The sequence below is a fragment of the Mytilus californianus genome, unplaced genomic scaffold (genome assembly GCF_021869535.1).
Source record: "Mytilus californianus isolate M0D057914Y unplaced genomic scaffold, xbMytCali1.0.p SCAF_6, whole genome shotgun sequence".
Classification (NCBI taxonomy): domain Eukaryota; kingdom Metazoa; phylum Mollusca; class Bivalvia; order Mytilida; family Mytilidae; genus Mytilus; species Mytilus californianus.
Window position 1 is genome coordinate 83,546,169 of NW_026262712.1, and position 15,816 is coordinate 83,561,984.

Consider the following 15,816-nt stretch of genomic DNA (forward strand, 5'->3'; position numbering starts at 1 on the left):
AAACTAGAAAAATGCTTGTTTTTTTTCCCCTTTTTGGCCCCTAATTCCTAAAATTTGGAGGCAATTACCCCCAAAAATCAATCTCAGCATTCCTTTTGTGATATGGAACCTTGTGGTACAATGTCAGAGAGATCCACACACTAACAAACAAGTTATGTCAGGAAGTTACAAAAATTCTTATTTTTGGCCCTTTTTTCCTTAACTGTTGGTACCATAACCCCCATAATCAATCCCCACCTTCCTTTTGTGGTATTGAACCTTGTGGTAAAATTTCATAGAGATCCATTCACTTAAACTAAAGTTAGAGTGCGAAAAATTATGTGTCTTCGGACGACGACGACGCCAACGTCATACCAATATACGACCACAAAAATTTTTTTGCGGTCGTATAAAAAGTGCCGAAATATGCACTACAACGGCCGTTTTTACATCGGTCATTAGGACCGACACTAGCCTTCAAAATACTGGTCCGAGCCTCATTTTGACCGACAGGACCGACCATTTTCGTGAACTCTGTATAATAAAGGAAGAAATCTGATTGGTTTGAAGTCATTGAAGGGTTGTTTGAGTTTAACCTTGGCTCAGTGAGGGTTGAGACAAGGAAAAGATTGGTTAACTCAAGTTATTATACCTTATATATATTATAAACAATTCTATTAGGTAACACGTTATCACGGGGCATGGAATAATTCAGTTAATTTTCATTTAATTGCAAGGAAGGAGGATTAATCCTAAAAATTTACACCAGTAGTGAATAACCCTATTATTCACCAGTGAATAACCTTAGCCAACATTAAAAATATCTTTGTTTCCCCTTCCCGACTGAGGTTTTCAGGGTATGGGTAGGTACAAAATGTAGTTAGGTAGGCAAATTTTTTATATCTTATTCCTTGGCTCATTGTTTTCAATTGAGAATGGTTCGGTGCTATTCTCCAATGTTGACAGCTTTGCCGAAAAGTTGCCATTCATTAGGGCATAATCAATAGGACCATCAACCTCAGCATCTTTGATTGCTTTGTCCATGATTTCACTGATCGTTAATTTGGGGCTTATCTTCAAAATTTTCTTACGAAATTATGGTCATTAATCACCCTTGCACACTCACAAATCGTGTGACTGGCCATTTTTTGTTTGTTTTTCTCGATTCAGAATCATTTAGACGCTTCAATGCAAAAATGCCTTTAATTAAAACGCACGTGGACTACAGCATTGGAAAGGTATCACCAAAAACAAAAATAGGAAAAAAAAAAAAATAAATATTGGACATGAACGTCCAATAAAAATTTTCGGGTTGGTCATGGGAGGGGAAACAAACAATATTTTATTTATAAGCGATGAATATCCAAAATTGTCAACCCTAAAAAATTATTTCACTGAGGGCACAACCCTCAGAGAAATAACCTTTTCGTCGTATAAAAACATAATGGAATTTTAATGATATGAAGAAAAATACTAAAACTGGTATTGAAATGGATTTAATTTTGGAATGGTAATTTGTTTGTCAGGCCCCTTCTCAGTAAATTTCACAAAAAATCTTAAGGTCAAATCATGTTTTCGTACTCATTTAAATTCGTACTATGAGTGCTTCTTAACTGGAAATTGTGATGTCACAATGCATTCTTAACAGCACGAAAACCCATGATATGAGGATAAGTGTAGAAACAATAGACATCATTCGAGTTCGTTGCATTTCCGTCAAAAACTTTGGTTTTAGTGAACATCATTCGTGCGTTCAGGGGCATTATCACTTCTTTCCAATGTTGTGCAAGTGGTTGAAAAAATATAATGCTGTATTGCATGAATTTTTCGGCAAATTAAATTCTTCGAATTGAAAATCAGCACTGCATTAGGGAATGTGATTGAGTACCTACGCAACAAACATTATTTCTAGTTTATCCTGCATAATGACGATCACGAAGACTCTTGAACTTTAATAGTGCAGGGATACAGGCGATCCCCACTATCTGGTAAATGACATCATAAAGCCTGGCAAAATTGATGAACTTTTCTGGGAGAGGACATAACTCGAAAATGGTCTATTGTAAGTATGAAGTAATGAACATTTCAGAAAAACTTATGATGATCAATTTTGGCTGTGAGATATTTTGTGAACAGAGCACTTCAGCTGTAGTGTTTGATGTTAAAAGTGAAAACTGTAACAAAAATACAGGTTTTAGATTTGATTTATGACTGCTTAAAAGGCTACATGTGAAGAGGAGGTTTTTAGCGAGTGAATTTAATACCGGACTCCACTGTGGTGGAATCTGGAGATAACCGAGTAGCTACAACACTAACTTGAAAGTTGACATTTATGAAAAATGGTCACTGCATACAACAAACATCGTCAAAATGGGATCGAGTTCTAAGCAAACAGACAAATTCCAGTTCTATATAGGCACATCAAATGAATGAAGTTTTTTGCTCCCCCTTTTTTCGAGCTTTTGGTCCACCTACTTGCTAAACAAGATCAAACAATGAAATAACAAAATAGGTTTTTCGGATAGCAAACATTTTCATACTCTTTATTTTCATCTAAATAATATGGACAAAAAATTTAATTTTCACATAATTTCTTCGCCACATTTTCTCCGGAAATATGGCGGATAAACACAAAGCATTTTTGCTAATTTAAACACAGGTTTAAGGACCAGCCGTTTGCATGCATTTACAACATCAGTCGACAGAAATATGTGTGAATACTTACAAGATTTGTGCTTTAAGAAGTGCAATTTTGTTCAAGTAAGATATTTTGAGTGTAATTTGCTACAGCGGGTTCAATGAGTTGTGGCCATTTTCTCTTCTCGCTTATGTTCTGACTCGATATCGATTGGTCCAGGGTCTTCTTTGTCGGCGGGCACCTGCGCAGAGCTCATGCGCATCGGTGGATTATGTTAATTTTGGGCTTCGTTTGGGGGAAGATGATTATAATTCATCAAAATAACTACTTATTAACAAAATATACAAATTCAGTCTATTAATTTTCATCGCCCATTCATTAGATGGAACGCAGACCCTTCAATCAAAAGCAAATATTTACATTACATTTCCGATCGATTTCTCACGAACCCCGACATTGGACACTGATGTCATTAATGTCCATGTTTGGGGTTCAGTCTACCACGTGGTATCTGGATATCCACTTGGTCCAGACGAGTGAGGTATCCAAAGGGTATTTCTTAATTAAAATGAAAATGACTTAATCTCGAAAAGTTATTTTGTCTAGAAAATTATTGCTCAAGACGACTTCTAAGAAAAACGAATATAAAGAATAATTACACCAAATATGAATTAAACAGACAAATAAAATATATTGGTCTTAATAGAAACTTAAATCACAAAAATACTGAACTCCGAGGAAAATTCAAAACGGAAAGTCCCTAATCAAATGGCAAAATCAAAAGCACAAACACATCAAACGAATGGACAACAACTGTCATATTCCTGTCTTGGTACAGGCATTTTATTATGTAGAAAATGGTGGATTGAACCTGGTTTTATAGCGCTATACCTCAGTCTCACTTGTATGACAGTCGCATCAAATTCCATTATATTGACAACGATGCATGAATAAAACAAACAGACATAATAGGTAAAAATGTCAAAATAGTAAAGTTTATGCAGTTAAGCTCCAAAAAAAAAGAAGATATAATAATTTACAAGTTAAATATAGAAATAAGGAGATCATCAAGGTGGTATGATTGATAATGATACAACTATCCATGAAGACCGAAGGACAACGATCATGTGAACAACAATTACAAGTCATTGTGGTCTTCAACCTGAATGATATATCTTTTATAGTACATGTATTACAAAAGGGCCCGGGATTGCCAAAACACGAAACAGCTCAAAAGTAAACCAACGGCCTAATGCAAGGCTAAATTTCTGTCCTTATCAAACACATTTTATTCGTGGCTGTCTAAATTTTTTACCTATCGACCCCCCCCCCCCCCCTTTTCTGAAGGTGCCTTATATTTATTTTCGGTCAAAAGCTCCTTAGAGCTTGTGTTGTGTCTTTTAACTTATGCCGAATCAAAATAAAGTTTTCTTATCTTATCATTCATTTGTTCTCGTCTCGATTGAATATTTGCCAATATACACCCAACACTCATTCTAAAAGCCCGGTGAGTCCGGATCCGAGAAGAGCTCTGTATGGGTCAACGACTTAAAGGTGTGTATGTAAATGTATGTGTGTGGTGGTTCCTAGTTGGAATAGGTTATTTTAAGCTGAGTGCGAAAGCTCCTCGACTTTTAGAGAAAATATTATGATGGAAAAAATGTACGTATAACCACCCCCCCCCCCCCCCCCCCAAAAAAAAAAAAACCTAAAAAAGAGAATAGAGGAAAACAGAAAAGATAGATAAAATCTATGGTCACTATTTTCCTCCAAGTGTCCATTCTGAATATGAACCTAAATGATTTAGGTAACACCATTTGATATTATAATGGGGAGAGTGCTGATCGAGTCAATTTCTTAAGAACAGAATACTAATTTTTAATTCAATATTGACAGAACTGATATTAGATATATATAATATCTCGAGAGAAACTGATATTTACTCTCATCGCAATAATTTACATGAATGTTGTAATATATAGTTAAAAAGATTCGTACATCACAATTTCTCGTCAAAAATGAAAAAAAAAATGTAACTGAAGGTAATTATAGCATTTTCAAAAAGTAAATTATATTTTTCCTTGACTACTTTATTACCCAGACTCCATGATAACGTGCTAAGAAGTGAAGACAAACGTACTAGAAAAAGCTATACTATTTGCAGTGTTTTGATCGTGAATTAATTGCGTGTCAAAGAATGGGGTGACACGGGGTTTTCATTTCGCAAATTCCGCTTTTTTGTTTTTTTTTCTCTAGATCTCACTTTTACCTCCTATATTCTACTTCCCAACTTATATACCCCCTATATCCCACATCCCAAAAGCGTAGCATCCCCTTGGTCAAAAGTTAGATAAAAAGGTTATAACACAAAGTCAATTTCAACGAAAATTTCCACAATGAAGTATTTATACTTGTCTGCTGCATCTCATTTATAGATATCACCAAGCAAATTGCATGATAGTCTTTCTATTTTTGTACTCAGAAATAAGAAGGAATTACTTCATCGACAACAAAGCGTGATTCTAAAGGGTGACCGACTTTGGGTATAATGACCGATTTGAGGGAAAGAAAGGATATATATATACATATTACATTATTCAAATGATGTGAGAACAGTTTTCAAGAGTACTGTACATGCGTCTATTTTATCTAGATACAAGTATCATTATACAATGTTACATTCCATAGGTGAAATTGTTTGAAGAATCTAAGAGTTAATACGCTTAGCAGAAACATATAATTTTATATCTTAAAAAGGGAAGCTGAGTATTAATTGTTCGTTAATGAGACAGCCACCAAATTGCATAAAAATATGTTTGTTTTCATTATAACAATAAGTCCTATAATATACATGACTTGATTCCTCATTTTCTTTTTGTCCAGTAATCCCTATTTTTATCCTGACATTTTGATTTTTTTAAAGGCGACGGAACGAAAAAAGTAAAACCCACCAACGCTATTTACACATGCATGCACCGTGATTTCGTCAAAATTTCCGTTTAGAAATAATTAAACGTATTGATCGATAGATTTGGCTTTTGTATGATCCGGTCAGTCTTTTGCACAGCCTGGTGATCAATTTATTTGGCAATCGCCAATGGCAGTCAGCAGGGTTTAAGAACATCAGTTGTTCGACCTGTTAGTCAAATGCGTTTTGTTAAAATAGACTTTTTCACTTTTTTTGGTCTTTTGGAAATTGTTGTTTGTGCTGTATTTAGACCCCTCTACCAAGAAATTTGTTTTACATGCACACGTATAAAAATTGCGGTTTTTATCCAACGCAATCATAGGTTTGAACGTTGTTTTCAATTTAGACTTTTATATATATTTTTTCGTTTGGGCTTGTATTATATTTTCCTTCGGGTTTATATGATCCGTTCATCCTATTTCGACTCTTTAAAATTCAAGAGTCTTTCCTAAATTGAGGTAAATTATATGGCCTTCCAAATACCGTTTCGATCCCTAACATCACTGAAGAGACATTAATTGTCGAAATCCGGATATGGTGTACAAATTTTTGCACCTCATGTTTGTGGTATACCATCTTTTCCACAAGTTTATTGTTTTCTGTTTGGTATTAAATTAATATTAAGATCCATTTTGTTAGATCTGGTGATCAATTTATTTGGCAATCGCCAATGGCAGTCAGCAGGGTTTAAGAACATCAGTTGTTCGACCTGTTAGTCAAATGCGTTTTGTTAAAATAGACTTTTTCACTTTTTTTGGTCTTTTGGAAATTGTTGTTTGTGCTGTATTTAGACCCCTCTACCAAGAAATTTGTTTTACATGCACACGTATAAAAATTGCGGTTTTTATCCAACGCAATCATAGGTTTGAACGTTGTTTTCAATTTAGACTTTTATATATATATATATATATATATATATATATTCAATGCATCGGATAAAGGATCTTCGTTCATCGACAAAGGTACTAAATGTATGCAGACTGTGTCCTCTAATTTGCAGACATACATAACTATACCTTAACACGAAAGGTGATTGATTGATTGGTGTTTAATGCCACTTTCATTACTATTGTGCTATTACGTGGCGGTCAGCTTTATTGGCGAAGGAAGCCGGAGTGGCCGGAGGGAACCATCGACCTTCGGTAGGAAAGCGAAAAATGTTATTCATGCGTAACTATATCAGAAACAGACATAAAGGCAGGCGGATATAAACGGAGTATTTAAGCGCCCCTCATAACAGCAGTCGCTTAGGGCTTGACCCATTTTCGTAATTTTTACTGCATTTTCAATGTCAAACAATCAAAATATAGATATCTAGCTGATTTTGTTTTGATCATGGCGAGTAAGCGAGTTCCGATATAGATCTGAATTTTAGTCAGATTAACGTTAAACAGATGTAACGTCATCATATCATATATGCATTGTACATGTACATTTGTACAACAAGATGATAATGAATGAAAAACATGAAACGATAATACAGTAATGCAGAAACAATAGCTTGGACTAGGAAGGGGTCAACTTGGCCATATAGAAATATTGAAATGCTAAGTGTAACACCTGCAACATAAGCATTCAGAAATGAAGATGCTCACAACCTAAAATTGGTATATCTACAAAAATACATTAGTAATGGACCACAAATATAACTAAACATCTCACTAACATCAAAATAAAAAAGAAAAGAAAAAAAAAAGCTTAAGGTGGTGAAAGGGAATGGAGCCGGCGAGAGGGAACAATTCATAAAATCCCAAATAGAAATCTTGTTTACAAAATATCGATCTGTAGATCAGCAAGAATGTGTAATAAGATACATTGTGTAGAAACTGACCAATGGTCATCCAGCCAAAAGATCGTAATGCAGGGGATTCTCCAAAGGGGTTAGGAAAATGTAAATTTCCAAACAAGTTAATGTTTTCCTTCGTCTGCATAAAAATAGTTATTAGAATAACTAACCTTTAATTAAAAGGATGGATAGAGAAAAGTCCCATTTTTTTTTGGTATTAATATTTATATAGACAAAGTTTATATTATTTTTACGGATCTGGTCCCAATTTCAGATCTTCAACTTGATAAGCCCAAAATGAAGCATTTTTTTGAAGAATTGGGTCAAAAATGTTGTAGAGGCCGCCAAAGAGTCACTATATTTATGTATATATACGTACCGCTTTGGTTTGGAAAATAAGACGGAAAGTCTGTTTCATAACAATAAATATATATAATTACGGTAGTTGTTTAGGGAAATTGTCAAGTTACTGCTGTCCTTACGGAGAGACTTACAAATTACGGAGAGACTTACACATTTCGGAGAGACTTACAAATTTCTGTGACGATTTCTCTATATTATGTGAAAGCCATTGTTGGTTTAGAAAAGATTATTCAAACAATAGATTATAATATGTTTGTCAAGTTCTCTTCAAGCCTTTTTTGAATCCATAAATTGTAAAGGAAAAAGATGTAGATGTAGACTTTGAGAAGGTGTTCGACACTATATTATAGACGAGATTGGCTCTGATATAAACTTCATGCTGATAATTAATATGAATAGAAATATGCATAATGTAAATATAAAGATACAAAATCACGTATTGTTATAAACAAATGTCACAAATTATTTCCCGTGCCGTAATGGAGTTCTACAAGGAAAACATTTATCCCCTTTCCTCTATTCAATTTACGCATAAAAGGATTTAGAACTGTTTCTGAATAATATAGATGGTCTAAAATCCGTTTGTTAGGACAAAGAAGACAAGAAAGAGATCAATATCAAATTATTCGTTATCCTGTACGCGGATGATCAGTGGCGGATCCAGAAATTTTCATAAAGGGGGGGGGGGGGGGGGCACTGACTGCCCTAAGAGGGGCCCCCTCCAGTAATGCTTCAGTGATTCCCTATATAATCAACCAAATTTTTCCCACAAAAGGGGGGCCCGGGCCCTTCGCCCCTCCACCCGGATCCGCCTATGACATTGATACAGTTCTAACTGCAGAAACTCCTTCTGATCTACAAAATTTTCTAGTTGTTGTCAAACGTGGAAACTAAAAATCTAAAGTCATTTATTCTTTTCCAAAGAGAGAATTCCAAGAAATTAAGAGATAAAAGTCTTCATGTATTAGTTGTGGGTAATTCAGAAAATCAAAAGAATATATACCGCAAGTAATGGGTATAAGAGCCATGTAAGAGGTCCTGAAGTTGAGAAGAATACATAATCTATATATATATCAATTATTTAAGAAATTGTTCTCTTATATGGTTGTGAAATAAAAGCAAGGGAAACAACGAAATGATCGGCCGATTTTTATATAAATTTCTGCAAATTACTTATACAACTATAATCCTCAACAAGTTTGTCATTTATATATGATTTATGGCGAACTCTAATAATAGTTTTTAAACAAGCATGGTATCTTACTGTGTGGAAAAAACTTATATATTCAAGGTAAAAATACAAAATTGTCTAATATTGCATATAAACTAGTTTATTATTATCATATCGTCAACCTCAGATGGAGGTTTTCCTTTGATGCCGTGCATTGTTATTCTGCACAGTTGTGGTTGAGCTTATGTATGGAACACATTAGCAAGGAAAATCTGTAAAAATATCAACATTGCATGGCACAGCGATATGGAAAATTCACCAATTTGAAAGTCGTTCTGCTAAAAATCATACAAACGATATATAGAGCTTGAAAGATATTTAGAAATTTCTAAACCGCGTGAAAGGTTTCATTTAGTAAATTTAGAAAAAAACAAAATCAAAGGCTATCCATCGAACACAGAGAAAGGTGGCAAAACTTCTTCGAGAAAACACATATTTTTCAACTGCACTTCACAAAATGTTGAAGATGAATTTCATTACTTAATGAAATGCAAAAAATCTGACATTAGAAACCTTGACATACATGAAAGTGGTTTACACAGAAACCAAAAATATACGGAAATTTGAAAGCATTATGACATGCATGATTAGAACAAATCTCTCAAAATTATGCTAATTCATAAAACTTGAGAACAATGGGCTGTGTTATCCGGGCTGACATTCACCTCTCATAGTTCTTGTATATACTAGTATATATTTTTTTTTTGTATTTCTCTGAACCTATTTACTGTAAATGATTTATTGAGAAATAAAATCACTTGTGGGTAATTCAGAAAAGCAAATTAAGCCTAATACCGCAAGTATAATGGTACAAGAGCATGCATGTACAAGGTTCTTAAATTGTGAAGAATACATAATCTATCAATTACATGTGCATTTGTATAATAAACTGGTTTCTTATATGCATGGTTGTGAAATAAAGGGCTGTAGAAACAACGAAATGATCTAACCTGAAGAGTGGCGGATCCAGAACTTTTTTTTAACGGGGGTGGGGGGGGGGGGGTGGGGGGGGGTGGGGGGGGGGGGGGGGGGGGAGGGGGGCACTGACTGCCATAAGAGGGGGCCCGCTACAGTCATGCTTCAGTGATTCCCTATATAATCAACCAATTTTTTCCCACTAAAGGGGGGCCCGGGCCACCAGCCTGAAAATGAATTTTGTTACGTTATGAAATGCCAAAAAATATGAAATTAGAAACCTTGACATACATGGAAGAAATTTACCCATGAACCAAATGTATTGAAATTTCAAAGCATTATGACATGTATATGATTAGAACAAAAAACTCTCAAAATAATGCAAATTCATAAAACTTGTGAGTAATGGGCTGCATCATCCGTGCTGACATTCACCTGTTATCGTTCTTGTATATATTTTCTTTTTTGTACTTTTCTAAACCTATTTACTGTATATTTTCTTCTTGAAAAATAAAGATATACCGATGATATACATGTATATGACTGTACTCGGTATATAGCCGACACAATTGATTAAGACAATTGAGTAAAATTTTGGTTAACATTTTTCAGAAATCTGAGAAAAGTTTCTCGACCATTGCATGTATACGTTTTAAAAAAAAATGTTAATCATAAAAATAAGCTTCCCAGGTTATGGGGAGGGTTGGGATCCCGCTAAAATGTTTAACTCCGCCACATTCTATATGTATGTGCCTGTCCCAAGTCAGGAGCCTGTAATTCAGTGGTTGTCGTTTGTTGCTGTGTTACATATTTGTTTTTCGTTCACTTTTTTGTACATTAATTAGGCCGTTAGTTTTCTCAATTGAATTGTTTTACATTTGTGATTTTGGGGCCTTTTATAGCTGACTATGCGGTATGGGCTTTGTTCATTGTTGAAGGTCGTACGGTGATCTATAGCTGTTCATTTGTCATGTGGTCTCTTGTGGAGAGTTGTCTCATTGGCGATCATACCACATCTTCTTTTTTATATATACTGCATGATCGTGTTTTTCAGTATAAATTCTAATATCATTATTTCAATCTCAAAAGTACATGAAGTGTTCTGATGGCTCCTTGATTCTTATCTTTGTATACTCCAGAAGTTCTTGCATGCTTTTTCGAAAGCTGTATCTGTACTGTTGTTATTGTATCATCAAGCAACAGAAGACCTCTTGTACTCATATACCATCCAAGATTCCAAAATGTCATCCATTGTTCGGAAGCATTGGAAAATTATAGAGAATGACTTCAATATGAAAAAAAGGCATTTTTCTCACCACCAGTTATGGGCCGTCAGGTTTAAGACCAAATAAACATCCGTGACAAATCAGATAAAAATCTGTAGTGACAAAGCGATCTACTCCACCTTCTGGTTACTATAAACAATGTCGTAGAATGAATTGTTCATTTTGTAAAGCTACCAATACTATAGCAGTTCTTTCACCAGCTCCTTTCAACGCAAGTTATACCATCTATATACGCAATTTCTAACTGTAAAACGGAGAACTAAAATTGTATGTATTAACATGTAACACCTGGAGCATTCAGTATACACATGCACTTGTGTCTGAATTTTTATTTACCTATATACTTCAATCAAAGTATAAAGGTAATTTCTTCAGAGACAAGTGTCTGTGATTCAGTTTTCGTGGGAGAAACAATGGACAAATTCAACATTCGCCTATAAATAACCATCGATCGATCATGGTGCAAAATTAACAAAAACTGGCCCCCTCACCAGACATATTCGCTCAAAGGAACATCATTTTGATAACGTCACTTTTCTGATCATAAAAGTGAACACTGAGTGGGATTCCTCGGTGAGAAGGAGAAGAGAAAACTTTTTGATTCACCAGTTCCATACTTTAGAACCTGATGGTCTAAATGCATGAAAAAGACGAAAAAGGGTACTAGAAAGATAAAGATTGAGTTATTTATCATCTTTGTAATATTGGCGTAGGGACGTTGCAATCTAACCTTACTTCAGCAACATATTTCGTAAATCAAATAGAAAATCTTGATCGTCATACTATTTTTTACGCATCTCGTTACAGATTGGTTTGAATTGTATTTAAACACCTGTCTTTTGTCGAAGACTGCATGCTCCCTTCTAGATGCATGTCTTCTTGGTTACAGATTGGTTTGAATTGTATTTAAACACCTGTCTTTTGTCGAAGACTGCATGCTCCCTTCTAGATGCATGTCTTCTTGGTTGTTTGACGTTGATCGATGCTGTCTCATTGTTATATACTCCGAATCTCCTTTTATTCATAATAATTAAACTGATCATTGGTAGATTTGGCTATTCTTGATGATGATGGGGGTTTTTAACGACCTTGACTGACTATAAAGTCCTCGCACGGTCGGGCTATTCTTTTTTGATTTCTTTTGATCATGTAGCTACTCAAGTACATCCTTGGTTTTCGTATATTAGGGGTTTGAGCATTCCCGCTGAAGGTAAATACAGAAAAAATACTAAATTCTAATATTCACACGAATATTCATGTTATTAGAAATGAGGACGATTGGAACAACGAATGCAATTTTGTCTGAAAAGTTACTTTGACTATGAGAAGTGATCCAGGATTTTTGTTAAAAGATGGCCGTATAAAACTGCATAAAACTGAATATATATTCAAAAAATAAAATATGAAAAAAATTCCGAACTCCAAGGAAAATTCAAAACGGAAAGTCCCTAATCAAATGGGAAAATCCGGCAAAAGCTCAAACACATCAAACGAATGAAAAACAACAGTCATAATCCTTACTTGGTACAGGCATTTCCTTATGTAGAAAACGGCCCGGGGGATAAAACCTGGTTTAATAGCTATCTAAACCTCTCACCCCCCCCCCCCCCCCCCCCCCCGAATATAATATTGTATATAGTTCGTTATAAATTTCATGCGTCCGAGGCGCTTTTCTGGATTTACCTTCATTAGGAACGCTCAAAGCCGAATATTGAACACATTAGCAAGGAAAATCTGTAAAAATATCAACATTGCATGGCACAGCGATATGGAAAATTCACCAATTTGAAAGTCGTTCTGCTAAAAATCATACAAACGATATATAGAGCTTGAAAGATATTTAGAAATTTCTAAACCGCGTGAAAGGTTTCATTTAGTAAATTTAGAAAAAAACAAAATCAAAGGCTATCCATCGAACACAGAGAAAGGTGGCAAAACTTCTTCGAGAAAACACATATTTTTCAACTGCACTTCACAAAATGTTGAAGATGAATTTCATTACTTAATGAAATGCAAAAAATCTGACATTAGAAACCTTGACATACATGAAAGTGGTTTACACAGAAACCAAAAATATACGGAAATTTGAAAGCATTATGACATGCATGATTAGAACAAATCTCTCAAAATTATGCTAATTCATAAAACTTGAGAACAATGGGCTGTGTTATCCGGGCTGACATTCACCTCTCATAGTTTCTTGTATATACTAGTATATATTTTTTTTTTGTATTTCTCTGAACCTATTTACTGTAAATGATTTATTGAGAAATAAAATCACTTGTGGGTAATTCAGAAAAGCAAATTAAGCCTAATACCGCAAGTATAATGGTACAAGAGCATGCATGTACAAGGTTCTTAAATTGTGAAGAATACATAATCTATCAATTACATGTGCATTTGTATAATAAACTGGTTTCTTATATGCATGGTTGTGAAATAAAGGGCTGTAGAAACAACGAAATGATCTAACCTGAAGAGTGGCGGATCCAGAACTTTTTTTAACGGGGGGGGGGGGGGGGTGGGGGGGGGGGGGAGGGGGGCACTGACTGCCATAAGAGGGGGCCCGCTACAGTCATGCTTCAGTGATTCCCTATATAATCAACCAATTTTTTCCCACTAAAGGGGGGCCCGGGCCACCAGCCTGAAAATGAATTTTGTTACGTTATGAAATGCCAAAAAATATGAAATTAGAAACCTTGACATACATGGAAGAAATTTACCCATGAACCAAATGTATTGAAATTTCAAAGCATTATGACATGTATATGATTAGAACAAAAAACTCTCAAAATAATGCAAATTCATAAAACTTGTGAGTAATGGGCTGCATCATCCGTGCTGACATTCACCTGTTATCGTTCTTGTATATATTTTCTTTTTTGTACTTTTCTAAACCTATTTACTGTATATTTTCTTCTTGAAAAATAAAGATATACCGATGATATACATGTATATGACTGTACTCGGTATATAGCCGACACAATTGATTAAGACAATTGAGTAAAATTTTGGTTAACATTTTTCAGAAATCTGAGAAAAGTTTCTCGACCATTGCATGTATACGTTTTAAAAAAAAATGTTAATCATAAAAATAAGCTTCCCAGGTTAGGGGGAGGGTTGGGATCCCGCTAAAATGTTTAACTCCGCCACATTCTATATGTATGTGCCTGTCCCAAGTCAGGAGCCTGTAATTCAGTGGTTGTCGTTTGTTGCTGTGTTACATATTTGTTTTTCGTTCACTTTTTTGTACATTAATTAGGCCGTTAGTTTTCTCAATTGAATTGTTTTACATTTGTGATTTTGGGGCCTTTTATAGCTGACTATGCGGTATGGGCTTTGTTCATTGTTGAAGGTCGTACGGTGATCTATAGCTGTTCATTTGTCATGTGGTCTCTTGTGGAGAGTTGTCTCATTGGCGATCATACCACATCTTCTTTTTTATATATACTGCATGATCGTGTTTTTCAGTATAAATTCTAATATCATTATTTCAATCTCAAAAGTACATGAAGTGTTCTGATGGCTCCTTGATTCTTATCTTTGTATACTCCAGAAGTTCTTGCATGCTTTTTCGAAAGCTGTATCTGTACTGTTGTTATTGTATCATCAAGCAACAGAAGACCTCTTGTACTCATATACCATCCAAGATTCCAAAAATGTCATCCATTGTTCGGAAGCATTGGAAAATTATAGAGAATGACTTCAATATGAAAAAAAGGCATTTTTCTCACCACCAGTTATGGGCCGTCAGGTTTAAGACCAAATAAACATCCGTGACAAATCAGATAAAAATCTGTAGTGACAAAGCGATCTACTCCACCTTCTGGTTACTATAAACAATGTCGTAGAATGAATTGTTCATTTTGTAAAGCTACCAATACTATAGCAGTTCTTTCACCAGCTCCTTTCAACGCAAGTTATACCATCTATATACGCAATTTCTAACTGTAAAACGGAGAACTAAAATTGTATGTATTAACATGTAACACCTGGAGCATTCAGTATACACATGCACTTGTGTCTGAATTTTTATTTACCTATATACTTCAATCAAAGTATAAAGGTAATTTCTTCAGAGACAAGTGTCTGTGATTCAGTTTTCGTGGGAGAAACAATGGACAAATTCAACATTCGCCTATAAATAACCATCGATCGATCATGGTGCAAAATTAACAAAAACTGGCCCCTCACCAGACATATTCGCTCAAAGGAACATCATTTTGATAACGTCACTTTTCTGATCATAAAAGTGAACACTGAGTGGGATTCCTCGGTGAGAAGGAGAAGAGAAAACTTTTTGATTCACCAGTTCCATACTTTAGAACCTGATGGTCTAAATGCATGAAAAAGACGAAAAAGGGTACTAGAAAGATAAAGATTGAGTTATTTATCATCTTTGTAATATTGGCGTAGGGACGTTGCAATCTAAACCTTACTTCAGCAACATATTTCGTAAATCAAATAGAAAATCTTGATCGTCATACTATTTTTTACGCATCTCGTTACAGATTGGTTTGAATTGTATTTAAACACCTGTCTTTTGTCGAAGACTGCATGCTCCCTTCTAGATGCATGTCTTCTTGGTTACAGATTGGTTTGAATTGTATTTAAACACCTGTCTTTTGTCGAAGACTGCATGCTCCCTTC

The 15,816-nt window shown here is 34.9% G+C and overlaps 1 protein-coding gene across 13 annotated transcripts in view; it reads right to left on the reverse strand.

Moving 5' to 3' along the window:
- LOC127705183 (nucleolar protein dao-5-like) overlaps positions 1 to 2,855 on the reverse strand; it is a 103,066-nt gene extending 100,211 nt beyond the window's left edge. For all 13 annotated transcript variants that reach the window (XM_052209447.1, XM_052209446.1, XM_052209444.1 and 10 more), the window contains exon 1: positions 2,705 to 2,855. The gene's annotated coding sequence lies outside the window, so the exon portion shown is untranslated. The remainder of the gene's footprint in view (positions 1 to 2,704) is intronic.
- Between the last annotated feature and the right edge of the window lie 12,961 nt (positions 2,856 to 15,816).